The sequence below is a fragment of the Choloepus didactylus genome, chromosome 12, assembly GCF_015220235.1.
Source record: "Choloepus didactylus isolate mChoDid1 chromosome 12, mChoDid1.pri, whole genome shotgun sequence".
In the NCBI taxonomy this organism is placed as follows: domain Eukaryota; kingdom Metazoa; phylum Chordata; class Mammalia; order Pilosa; family Megalonychidae; genus Choloepus; species Choloepus didactylus.
In genome coordinates, this window is record NC_051318.1 from 14893746 (window position 1) to 14906989 (window position 13244).

A 13244-nucleotide genomic window follows, 5' to 3' on the forward strand; every position below is an offset into this window, starting at 1 on the left:
TGAATATGAGCTCTTAATTACTAATATAAATATAGTTTCTTGCCCCTATTCATAACAGTTGAACTAAAAAGCAGGTATACTATTTTTAAATGTTTAAAAAAAATTTTTTTTTTTTTTTAAACGCACACCTACTTGTCTATTTAGCTGTCTGTCTGTGCTGGAGGCTCTGCTGTACCACGGGACAGAGGCCGCCATTTAACTTCTTGGTAAGGAGGCGGCGCCTTCACGCCTCCCTCCTTGAGCCCCCTTACAGCAGGTGTCACCCACAGCGCCCACCTTGGGTGGGGGGCTGGCGCCTGGACGGACATTCATAAACTTTCCCAGACACAGGCTACTAGTTCCCGTGTAGTCTGCCCAGGGCCTTAGCTAGTTGCGCCAGATGCCGTGGACCCGGCTAATTCTCGGCCTCTTTCACCAACCCTGTGCTAACTTTTGCCTGAGAAAGCAGACCCAGAGCACGCCCAGTGCAGCGCTGTGTCCTGATTCTCTCTCCGCAGGTGCCTCCTTCGGCCCCACGGCGGGCGGCCTCAGGGCGCGGCGGGCTTGTCGTGGGGGCCGAGCGCGAGCTTCACGGCCTGCTTGTCCATGCTGGAGTTGAGGCTCTCGTCCCCCTTGACCTGCTCCGGGACGCAGGTGCAGCCCACGGGCACCGTGACGTAGTGCTCGGTGTAGACGTAGCGGCCCCCCGCGCAGGCCGCCGAGCGCCGCAGGACCACCGTGGGCATGTAGACCGGCGCGCTGCGAAAGTGGAAGTCCTCCTCCCCGGACAGCCCGGTCAGGCAGCCCCGGCACAGGCAGTAGGCCTCGGGCAGGTATTTGGGGGGTGGGGGGGTGGTTTTAGGAAATTCTGTAGGCCCAGGGCAACGCGAGGCGTGGGCGGGCCGGGCTGGGCTGGGCCGGGCAGCTCCCGTTGCGCGCCTGCTGCGCGGGCCCGGCTGCAGCGCGTGGTGAAAGGCACCGAGCACACCGGCCCCCAGCCGCCTGTCCTCCTGCTCCAGGAGCTCCTCCGGCCGCTCCAAGCAGGCAGCGCCAGCAAGAGGCCGGGCAGCAGCCTTCACACCTCTGCCTTGCCATGCCCACGGCCTCCAGTGCCAGGGCCACGTCGACTCTTGCTGCAGGCTCGGACCTGCACCTGCACAAACTGACCACCGTGAGCCCTAGTTTTTAATAGTAGCCGACCAGTGGGTGTGAAATGGCGTCTTGTGGTTTTGATTTGCATTTTTCTCTAATGACTAAGCACATCTTTTCATGCGCTAATTGGCCATTTCTATATTTTCTTTGGAGAAATGTCTATTTATATCTTTTGTTCATTTTTAAATGGGTTGTCTTTTTATTGTTGAGTTGTAGGATTTCTCTGTATATTGTGGCTCTTAAGTGCTTATGGGATAAGTTCCTAAATATTTTCTCCCATTGAGTAGGTTGTCCTTTTATTTGCATGATAAAATTCTTTGATGCTCACAAGTTTTAAATTTTGAAGAGGTCTCATTTATCTACTTTATCTTTTGTTGCTCGTGCTTTGGGTGTAAAGACTAAGAAACCATTCCCTAACAAAAGGTCCTTAAGCTGCTTCATACATTTTCTTCTAGGAGTTTTACAGTTCTGGTTCTTATATTTAGATCTTTGATTCATTTTAAGTTAACTTTTGTGTATGGTGTGAAAATTGGTCACCTTTAATTTTTTTGCATATGGATATCCAGTTACCCCATGCCAGTTGTTGAAGACTATTCTTTCTCAATTGAAAGAACTTATCAGACTTGTCAAAAATCAATTGACCATAGACTTGAGGGTCTATTTCTGAACACTAAGTTTGATTCAATTAATCTATATGGCTGTCCTTGTGCCAGTACCATGCTGTTTTGACCACTGTAGCTTTGTAATAAGTTTCAAAGTTGGGAAATATGAGTTCTCCAACGTCATTGTTCTTTTTTCAAGATGGTTTTGGCTGTTTGGGACCCCTTACCTTTCCAAATAAATTTGATGACTGGCTCTTCTGTTTCTGCAAAGAAGGTTGCTGGAATTTTGATTGGGATTGTGTTGAATCTGTAAGTCATTTTGGTTAGAATTGACATCCTGACAACATTTAGTCTTCCAGTCCATTAGCATGGAATGTCCTTTCATTTATTTAGATCTTCTTTGATTTCTTTTAGCAAAGTTTTGTAGTTTTCCAAATGGAAGTCCTTTACATCCTTGATTAAATTTATTCCTAGATATTTGATTCTTTTGGTTCCAGTTGTAAATGGAATTTTTTTTCTTGATTTCCTCTTCAGATTGTTTATTACTAGTTGTTGTGGTTTGCTAAAATTGCCAAAATGCAGTATACTATAAATGGATTGGCTTTTTCAATAGGGGTTTATTGGATTGCAAATTTAGAGTTCTAAGGCCATGAAAATGTCCAAATTAAGGCATCAAGAGGTAGATACCTTCTCTGAGGAAAGGCCAATGACATCTGGAGTTTCTCTGTCACATGGGAAGGCACATGGCTGGCTCTGCTGAACTTTCTGTCCCAGGTTTAGCCTTTGGTTTCAGTGGCTTTCTCCAAAACGTCTCCGTACTTCTGTCTCAGCTCCTGTGGGTCCTTGCTTGCTTCTCCAGGGGGCAAACTCTGGATTACATACCTTAGCTTCTCTGAGCTCTCTCCAAAATATCTCTGCCTTTTATCCTCTCATAGAAGACTCCAAAAGGGAACTATGACCTACCTTGAATGGGTGGGGTCACATCTCCATGGAAACAACTTAATCCAGAGGTCCCACCCACAATAGGTCAAGATTGGATTTAAAAGAACATGGCTTTTCTGGGGTATGTGACAGATTCAAACCAGCACACTAGTGTATAGAAACACTACTGTTTTTTGAATGTTGCTCTTGTTCCCACCACTTTGCTGAATCTATTTATTAGTTCTAGTAGCTTTGTTGTAGATTTTTCAGGACTTTCTATATAGAGGAACATATTATCTGCAAATAGGAAAGTTTTACTTCTTTTCCAATTTGAATGCCTTTTATTTCTATTTCTTGCCTAATTGCTTTGGCTAGAACTTAAGTACAATGTTGAATAACAGTGGTGGAACATCCTTGTCTTGTTCCAGATCTTAGAGGGAAAGCTTTCAGTCTTTCACCATTGAGTAAGATGTTAGCGGTGGGTTTTTCATATATTCTCTTTTTCATATTGAGGAAGTTTCCTTCTATTCCTGTTTTTCTAAAGTGTTTTTATCAAGAAAGGATGTTGGATTTTGTCAAATGTCTTTTCTGCATCAATTGAGGTGATTCATGTGTTTTTCTCCCTTTTTTTTCTATTAATGTGATGTATTACATTAATTGATTTTCTTAGGTTGAATCATCCTTGCATACCTTGGATAAAACTCATTTGATAATTGTGTATAATTCTTTTAATGTGCTGTTGGATTTGGTTTGCTAGTATTTTGTTAAGGACTTTTGCTTCTATTTTCATTAGAGAAATCGGTCTATATTCTCAGTTCTTGTAGTATCTTTATCTGGCTTTGTTATTAGGGATGATGTTGGCCTTATTGAATGAGTTAAGTAGTGTTCACTCCTCTTCAATATTTTGGAAGAATTTGAGCAGGATTCGTCTTAGTTCTTCTTGGAATGTTTGCTAGAATTCACCCATGAAGCCATCTGGTCCTGGGCTTTTCTTTGTTTGGAGGTTTTTGATAACTGATTCAATCTCCTTACTTATAATTGGTCTGTTGAGATCTAATTTCTTCTGAAGTCAGTGTAGTTTGTTTGTGTGTTATTAGGAATTTGTCCATTTCATCTAGGTTGTCTAATTTGTTGGCATACACTTGTTCACAGTATCCTCCTATAATCTTTTTTTATTTCTGGAGGTCAGTGGTGATGTTCCTACTCTCATTTCTGATTTTATTTATTTGCATTCTCTCTCTCTCTCTCTCTCTTTTTTTTTTTTTTTTTTTTTTTGGTCAGTCTAGCTAGAGGTTTACCAATTTTATTGATCTTTAAAAAAAAAAGCTACTTTGAGTTTTGTTATTTCTCTCTATTGTTTTTTAATTCTCAATTTCATTTATTTCTCCTCGGATTTTTGTTACTTCTTTTATTCTGCTCACTTTGGGTTTAGTCTGCTGTTCTTTTTCTAATTCCCCCAGATATGCCCTTAGGTCTTGATTTGAGCTGTTTCTTCTTTTTTAATGTAAGCATTTAGGGCTATAACTTTCCCTCTGTGCCTTGCCTGCATTGTATCTGTAAGTTTTGATATGTTTTAGTATGTTGTATTCCCTTGACTGAGCCATATCTTGCTGTTTCTTAGTATGACTTGTAATTTTTTGCTGATGTGTGGGTATTTGATTATTTTGATGTGCTAACTCTGAAGGTCAATTTCTCCCTCTTGCCTAGGGTTTTATTGTAAATTGGCTATTTGTTAAGGCTCTTCTTTGAAGTTTGGTTCAACTTATACTGAATATTTAGAGTAGCCCTTGTAAATGTTCAGATTTCCTGAGGTCTTCCGCACCTGTTTCTTGCCCTCAACATGTGCTACAATTTTTAAAATTGCCCTTTTATGTGCAATTGTTTCACCTCCAGGAGAAACCTTCCTTTTCTCTGCTCCTTCGCTGGGAATCCTAATCTGTTCTCTTTGTTTTTGTGCAGAATTTTCCCCTCAGCTCCTATGATCTATTTAAGTTTTCTCCCTCACTCAGTGCCCCCTTTTCATTATACTTTTCAGTCCTGGGACCCATCCTGCCTTATGGCAGTTCAGTCCTCAGCTTTTTTTTTTTTTTTTCGGGAGACTTTCCTGCCTCTGGTAACTTCCCTGTTAGAGTATCCCACCCTGGTGAGCCAGATGGGGTCAGTGTTCAAAAGGTACATTTTTTGTTTAGGTGATCCAGCACACAGTGGTCAGGTTGAGTATGTGTGCCTCTTGCCAACAGTTCTGCTGGGGTCTTTTTTTGTTTCCTGGGGCCCTTTGGTATGCATGAGCTTGCCAGCCACTTGGGTTCCTCCCAGGGTCTCTTTGGCCTTGGGTCCCTCTGCCTGGCTGTGTGTGGGGTTCTAACTGGCCACTGTGAGTGGCTCTGTGGTCTGTACCTGCGGCAGGAGGGACCTGGGCAGTGCTGTCTCTGAGACTGTGGGCCCAGTGAGGGGAGGGGTCTGGATGGCGGGTCTGGGTTGTAGATCTCCTACCCTGTTTTTAGTGTTTTCTTTTTCTTTTTCTTTTTCTCAGATTCAGCATTCATGGAGTCCTCCAGTCTCTATCATTCTCCAGAGTTCCAAGCAAGTGGGACTTGTCCTTTATCAGCTGTTTCTGAGGGGAGATGGCTTTGGTTTGCTAAAGCTTCTGGAATGCAATATATAAAAAATTGGTTGGTTTTTTCAATGGGGATTTATTAGGTTGCAAATTTACAGTATGAAAGTGTACAATTAAGGTATCAAGAAGAAGATACTTTCTCTGGGGAAAGGCCGCTGGCATCCGGGGTTCCTGTCACATGGGAAGGCACATGGCAATGTTTACTGTCCTTCTCTCCTGGTTCTGGTTTCTAAATGGCTCTTTCTCTCTCCAAAATGTCTCCGAAGGTTTTCTCTCCATGCATCTCTGAGCTCTCTCCAAAGTGTCTCTGCCTTTTATCCTCTCATAGAGGACCCCAGCAAGGGGATTAAGACCCACCTTGAATGGGCAGTCACATCTCCAAGGAAACAACCTAATCAGAAGTTCCTACCCACAATAGGTCAGTCCACACAAGATGGATTAAAAGAACTTAGGCTTTTCTGGGGTATATAACAGATTCAAACCAGCTCAGAGACTTTCCCAGGGGATGTCTTATGGCTCCATGTTGATGACGTCACTCTAGTTCATTCCTTTTTATTGCTTGGTAGTATTTTATTGTATGGCTGTACCACGATTTGTTTATGCATTTATCTTTTGATGGACACTTGGGTTGTTTCCAGTGTAGAATATTACAAATAAAGCTGTTTTGAACATTTGCACAAGTCTTTATATAGATATGGCTTCATTTCTCTTGGATGAATACATAGGAGTTGAAGAGCTGAATCGTATGGGAGGCGTAAGTTTGACTTTCTAAGAAGCTGCCAAACTTTTCTAAAGTGGTGGTTGGCATTACTTTTAAAAATTTATTTTTAAATTGGTTCTTGCTAGTATAGAGAAATATACCTAATTTTTTTAGTATATTGAAGTTGTGTTCAATGACTTTGCTAAATTCACTCATTAATTGTAATTGCTTATAGATTGTTTTGTATTTTCTATTTATGCAATCATGTCATCTATGAATAATGATAGCTTTACTTTTTTCTTTCCTATTTATGTATCTTTAATTTCTCTTTCTTACCTTGTTGTACTGCCTAGGTCCTCTAGTACAATGTTAAATAGAAATGGTAATAGTTGATATCCTTTTCTTATTCCCTAATTGATAGGAAAAACATTTACTATTTCCAAGTTTAATATAATGTTAGCACTCAATTTTTGTAAATATACTTTATCTAGTTCTAGTTTAGTGAGTTGTTCTCATGTGATCATGTGGATTTTCTCTTTTATCCTTTTAATATGGTGAATTACATTGATTTTCAAATGCTAAACCATTCTTGGATTCCTGGAGTAAACTACAAATGCATCATTTTGTAACACCATGCTTAGGAAACGAAGGATTTCACAGAAATGATTATCACTTCAAGAACAACATTATTTAATACTTATGGTTGTGGGTATATGGGAAAAATCTACCTATTGCATACTAGGGACAGTAATTAATAGGAATACCATGCAAATACTAGGGACAAATAATTAAGGGCTAACAAGAGCTAAGAGATGTTTTGGGTCATGAGAATTGTTTAAAACGGAGAATGATGAGGATTGTACAACTAAGTGAGGGCAGTGTGAGATATGGATAGATTATTGTGGATATAACATATGCTATGTGGACTTAGGATCCCCCTACTTTGTAAGTCAAGCCCTTGATCTTGAGGCTTGCTTGGGTGGAACTTATGGTTGTAAAGGGGAGGCTAAGCCCACCTATAATTATGCCTGGGAGTCACCTCCAGAGACCCCAGTTGGGTGGGTCTTCCTGGCGGCATGGGACGTGGATTCTGGGAGTGGGCCTGGCCCTGGCATCGAGGGATTGAGGGTGCCTTTTTGATCAAAAGGGGGAAGAGAGGGGCAGCAAGATAGGGTTTCATTGGCTAAGGGAATTCAGATAGAGTCAAGAGGTTGTCCTGGAGGTTACTCCTATGCAAGCTTCACATATTTATATACCAGATGACCACAATATGTTAAGCCCAAGTCAACACTAGTCCCAAAAACCTTAATGAATACCTGGATCCCTATCTGAGACTCTATGAAAGTTTCACTCACTAAGTTTATTCATCAGAAACTTAAATCCTTCAGAGAGCTCCTATGCCAGCTAAGTCCCAAAACCCAGAGGCAGTAGCCTCTTCAAGAACATCAACCAGATGTGTCCCCTTTTCCCATCAAGTCAACACCCCTTTTCAACATAAACTAGTTAGGGTGGTCACTGCCTAGAGATCCCTGAAGGTCAAGAAAGTGATTAAACTAGAGGAAGGAGTAGCAACAGACAAGATGGAGTTTAACAAAGGATGATGAATATGAATCTCTATATAATTTTCTTTTTCTTAGTTGCTGGGGTATTGGAATAGCTAGAAAAAGAGAATTGAAATGATGGAATTGTAACCCATAGCATCCTTTGAAATTTGTTCTACTTGTTAAATTGTAATTTGAAAGTTATCACCTTTTTGTATGTATGTTATATTTTACAATAAGGAAATAACTGAAATTATGGTACTGTAACTCATAACAATTTTGGAAATTTCCTATATAACAACTACTTTTAAAATCATGCTTTGAAAAATGTTATTTTTTTGTATATATGTTGTATTTTACTTAAGGAAATAACTGAAACTGTGGAACTGTAACCCATAATATTCTTTGAAATTTTCTAACTACTTGTTAAAGTGCATTTGGAAAGTTATCACTTCTATGTATATGTTATATGCTACAAAAAATATGATTTTAAAAATATCTATATAATGTACTGAATACAGATATGTTTTTTCCCTGTTGACTCAGAGTTATCATTGTCATCAACATTTATTCCCCAGATATTTATTGTAGACCTTCTATTTACTGTGCTGATGGGTGGGTTAAAGATCCTCAGAATGTGCTGTAATATTCACATGCTATGAAGATGTTCTACACAAACAGCTAGAGTTCTGTTTTGTTGTTGATGCCAATGTGTTTGTTGGGTACTTATATTGCTTTCTGACTCCTTATTTCTATTTAACTACCCAGTGTTACTTTTTACAGCTTCTAGTGTACTTGCTTCTGGTAGCCTGCTTCTCTCCCTCCCTCCCTCTCTCTTTCCCTGCCTCTTTCTCTCCCTTTCTCTCTTTCTAGTGAGCAGGAAACAGCTAACGAACCTTGTTCAAGTCGTAAGTAAAGAAAGAGTAGCTTGTTTTTAAGGGAGGGTTTAGCTGATATTCTTGGAAGAAAAGTTCATGGTCTTTGTATCACTTGTTCTGGCAAGCCCAAATAGACTTCACACATATTCCATTCTGTCTTAGATAACTGAGATTGCTGGATAAGTGAGATGTTGTTATGATATTTTAATATATCATAGACCAGGCAGACTGGACTTAATTATTACGTTTGTATAATTGACAGAAAGTAGATCATTGGTTGCCTGGTGGTGGCAGGGAGGGGAAGGGAGGGAGGGATCATCAAGGACACAAGGACATTTTGGGGAGTGATGGATATGCTTATTATCTCGATTGTGCTGATGGTTTCATGGGTGTGTAAATAGTCAAAACTTATCAATTATACACTTAAATAGGGGTAGTTGATAGATGCAATTGTGCCTCAATAAAGCTGTTAAAATGATTTTAAAAATTAAAAAAACCCACGAATATGTTGTGGGAAAAATACCATTTATAATCCAAAAAAATAATATTCAAGTCAAATACCAGTAATATGCCCATTTTATGTATAATCTAATCTTTAAAAATTATACCTTATAAATTCATTGAGCCACATCAGTTAGAAAGACAAAAAGAAATGCAATTTTTCAAGAATAAATTATATTCTCTCGTTACCAAACGTAACTGTAACCTACTTCTGCTTTCTTTGTAAGTTTGTTTTTCTTTGTGCTTTGCTTTGCGTACAGCTCCTGGTAAGGCTCTGACCTAATCAGCCAGCAAGCTTGCTGTATGCCAGTCCTTGTTTTATCACCAGGAATGCAAAGTTGAAACCGTCCCTAGAAGAGTTCACAGACTAAAGCAGAGGTTCTCCCCAGGGGAGGGCTGCACCGCAGGGGCAGTGGGCAATGCCCAGAGGGATTTTGGGTTGTCACAGTAGTTGGGAGGGGGTGGGGTGCTGCAGGCTGCTGGTGGGTAGAGGCTGCTGTTGGTGAACATCCTCCAATGCCCAGGAGATTCCCCAGAATATGGCTTAAAAAGGGTAGTTGTGGGGAGGTTGAGGAACCTGGTCTATAGGGATGATGAGCACCTAAACAGGTAAAGCAAGGGGAGAAATGCTGGGGAAAAACAAAAGTGTAATTTACTAACAGAGTAACAAGGAAGGAGTGTTTTTGAAGATATATTCAAGGCAATTACTTCCTTCTATGGCTACTTTTTTTTATGGCTACTTTTTTTATAGCTACATTTAAAAAGTTTCTTATCATGTAAAATTTTACACATACGCCATACAGAAAAGGGTATAATAAGCCCATATACCCATCACCCAGCTTCAGTCATTACCCATGTTTTTGTCAATCTTATTTCATATAGGCATGTATATATGCCTCTTCCCACTTTGACGGATTATTTTAAAAGCAAGCCCAGACATCATATACTTTCACTTGTAAGTACTGCAGTATGTATTTCTAGGAGATAAGGAACTCTTATATTTTAAATATAACTCTTTTAAATCACAGCAAAAATAGAAATCCTTAATAGGTAGACACATTCTCTACATGAAAAAAAAAATGATGATACAGATGTTTTGGTTCATCTTGCTCTTACATCTTCTCATCTTGAAATGAGCAATAGAATAGCTGAAATCTTTCTTCCTTTGCATGCCTTGTTGATCTGCATATTCTTTCAGAGGATTCCATACTGGCTGACGCTGCTTGGGCAATAATCTCAACTATAAAGTTTTTCTGTGTATTTATACTGGCATGATCTATAGAACTGATTAAAATTCTGCTGCACATCCAGACTTTTGAGTTGGGACATGATTGATAACATTGTGTCTTTATTCCAAGTTCGTCAGGACAGGATGTAAATTTCTCCATCTAGTTGGTTGTCTCCACTGTGAACAAACTATTCCTCACATAGAATTTCACTCTGATGCCCGAATTTGTGGGTGAGGGAGTGGGAGTGGCATTTGTATTTGGTGGGAGAAGCCAACCATGACAATCCATAGGGGAACTAAAGAAAATCAGTCAGTAGAGGACAAAGATATTAAGATGAGCGTGTAGCCTCCTGATTCTCTTTTTGTGAGGTGCATTGGAGACTGTGAATTTGAGGAGTGCTTTGAGAGTACAGGTTTGGCTCTGGAGGGAGGGTGCTTGGGTTTAAGGCCTGGCTCCTCCTTAGTCACATCACTGCCACTTGTTTAGCCTGTTTCTGTAGCTCTAAAATATGTGAAGAAATAGTACCTAGGGGCAAACTAGATGAAAGGATTAGTGGAAAATGCTTGTGATGGACACTTGGGTGGCTTCCACCTTTGGCTATTATGAATAATGCTGCTGCAAACACTGGTGTACAAATATCTATTCAAGTCCCTGCTTTCAGTTCTTTAGGGTATATACCAAGAAGTGGGTTTGCTGGGTCATATGGTAATTCTGTTTTCAAGTTTCTGAGGAACTGCCAAGCTGACTTCCACAGTGGCTGCGCTATTCTACATTTCCACCAGCAGTGTTTAAGATCCTATTTCTTCTCATCCTTGGTAACACTTACTACTATTATTACCATTATTATTTTAATAATCACCATCCTAGTGGGTATGAAGTGGTATCCCATTGTGGTTTTGATTTGCATTTCTCTGATGACCAGTGATGTTGAGCATCTTTTCATGTGCTTATTGACCATTGGTATATCTTTAGTGAAATGTCTATTCAAGTCCTTTGCACATTTTTCAACTGGGTTTTTTTTTGTTGTTGAGTTATAGCAGTTCTTTACGTATTCTGGGTGTTAGACCCTTACCAGATATGGGGAAGCAACCAAGTGTCTATCAACAGATAAATGGATGAGAAAATGTGTTATATACATACAATGGAATAATATTCAGATGTAAAAAGGAATGAGTTCTGATCCATGCTACATGGATGAATCTTGAAGACATAATGTTGAGAGAAATAAACTAGACATAAAAAGACAAATATTGTATGATCTTGCTTATATGAAAAACCTAGAAGAAGCAAACTTCATAGAGGCAGATGGTGGTTTATAGGTTACCTGGGTGGGGCAGGGAGAGGTTGGGAAGAGTGAGTTATAACTTAATGGGTAAGTAGTTTCTGTTTGAGGTGATGCAGAGGAAGGGGTAATGGATGTCAGTGATGGTAGTACATTATTGTGAATATAAATAATACTACCGAATTGTGCACTTGAATGTAGTTAAACTGGGAAATTTTGTGCTCTGTATTGTTTAGTACAATAAAATGTTTAAAAACAAAGCAAAATCCTTATGATGGTGCCTGGTAAAGTAAATGCTTAATAAATACTAGCCCCTGTTTTCTGTCGGAGAAGATGTTGTTGTCCTAATTCTACTAAAATGGGTGGGGGAAGTAGATGTTTAGTCTGTGTCCAGTATGGTGTCCAGGGCCCCATGTGACTGTTGAGCACTGAAAGTGTGGCTGGTTTGAATTGAGTTGTTATGCTGGTTTGAATCTGTTATGTACCCCAGAAAAGCCATATTCTTTTGACCCAGTCTTGTGGGTGCAGACTTATTGTGGATGGGACCTTTTGAATAGATTGTTTCCATGGAGATGTGACCCGGCCCTTTCAAGGTGGGTCTTAATTAGTTTATTGATGTCCTCTATGAGAGGATAAAAAGGCAGAGACATTTTGAAGAGAGCTCAGAGACACTTAGAGAGAAAACTCCCAGAGACATTTTGGAGACAGCTATTGAAATCAGAGCTAACAGGGACCCAGATGCTTGCAGATGCAGACAGAAAGATGTTTGGAGATCTAAGCTAAGAGATAAAGCCCAGAGTTTGCCCTGGAAAAGCTAAGTGAGAACCCACAGACACTTAAAGAGAAAGTCACTGGAATCAGACTCTGAAAGCAGCACAACCTGGGAGCAAAGGACCAGCAGATGCCAGCCACGTGCCTTCCCAGCTGACAGAGGAGTTCCAGACGCCATTGGCCTTTCCTCAGGGAAGGTATCTACCTCTTGATGCCTTAATTGGGACATTTTTATAGCCTTTGAACTGTAAATTTGTGAACTAATAAAACACCCATTGTAAAAGCCAGTCCATTTCTGGTATTTTGCGTTCAGGCAACTTTAGCAAACTGGAACAGTTGTGCTCTAAGTGTAAAATTCCCACCAGATTTCGAGGACTTAGCCTGACCAAAAAAAAAAGTAAAATATCTCATTAATGATTTATATATTGATTCCATGTTGAAATAATATTTTGGATATACTGGCTTAAAAATAAGTTATCCAAATTAATTTTACCTCTCTTTTTATTTTTGTTGATGTGACTACTAGAAAATGTAAAATAAAATTTGTGGCTTGCATTCTTCTTCTCTTGGATACGCTGGTCTAGGCAGAGCCATCTGAGATGTGGGCAAGAGGCTCCCCCTCAGCACCCCCAGGTCCTGTGCTTCCAGGGCCCCTGCACATCACACATGCACACAAAACGAATTTATTAAAGAACACATGGACACTTCTGACTCAGGATCCAGTGCTTGGCTCTGGCACAGCCTGGCCCAGAAAACTAAATATGTGCTCTTCTGGTCAACACCGTTAAGGCCTCAGGAAATCAGTTCTTTACATCCTCATGTTGTGAAGCCTTGTGGGTTGTGCTATCACTGACTTTGGAGATGGACATTGCTTCAAAGGATGGGGAGGATTTGAGTGGTGGAAGTGTTTTGATAAAAGACAGTTAATGAGTATATCAAAGCTTTCCTCTCAGCATATAACCGAGCCTCATTTCCTGGTAGTGTTGCACATCCATTTCGTGTTCTAATCAGTGGCTCTGAAAGCATGTGTGAAGTCACGCAATTGTCCATGGCAGTGGAGAGGCGCTGGGT

General features: G+C 40.2%; 1 pseudogene; it reads right to left on the bottom strand.

Annotated features, from left to right (window-relative positions):
• Positions 1 to 281: 281 nt before the first annotated feature.
• LOC119506772 lies at positions 282 to 13042 on the bottom strand (annotated as a pseudogene).
• Positions 13043 to 13244: the final 202 nt, after the last annotated feature.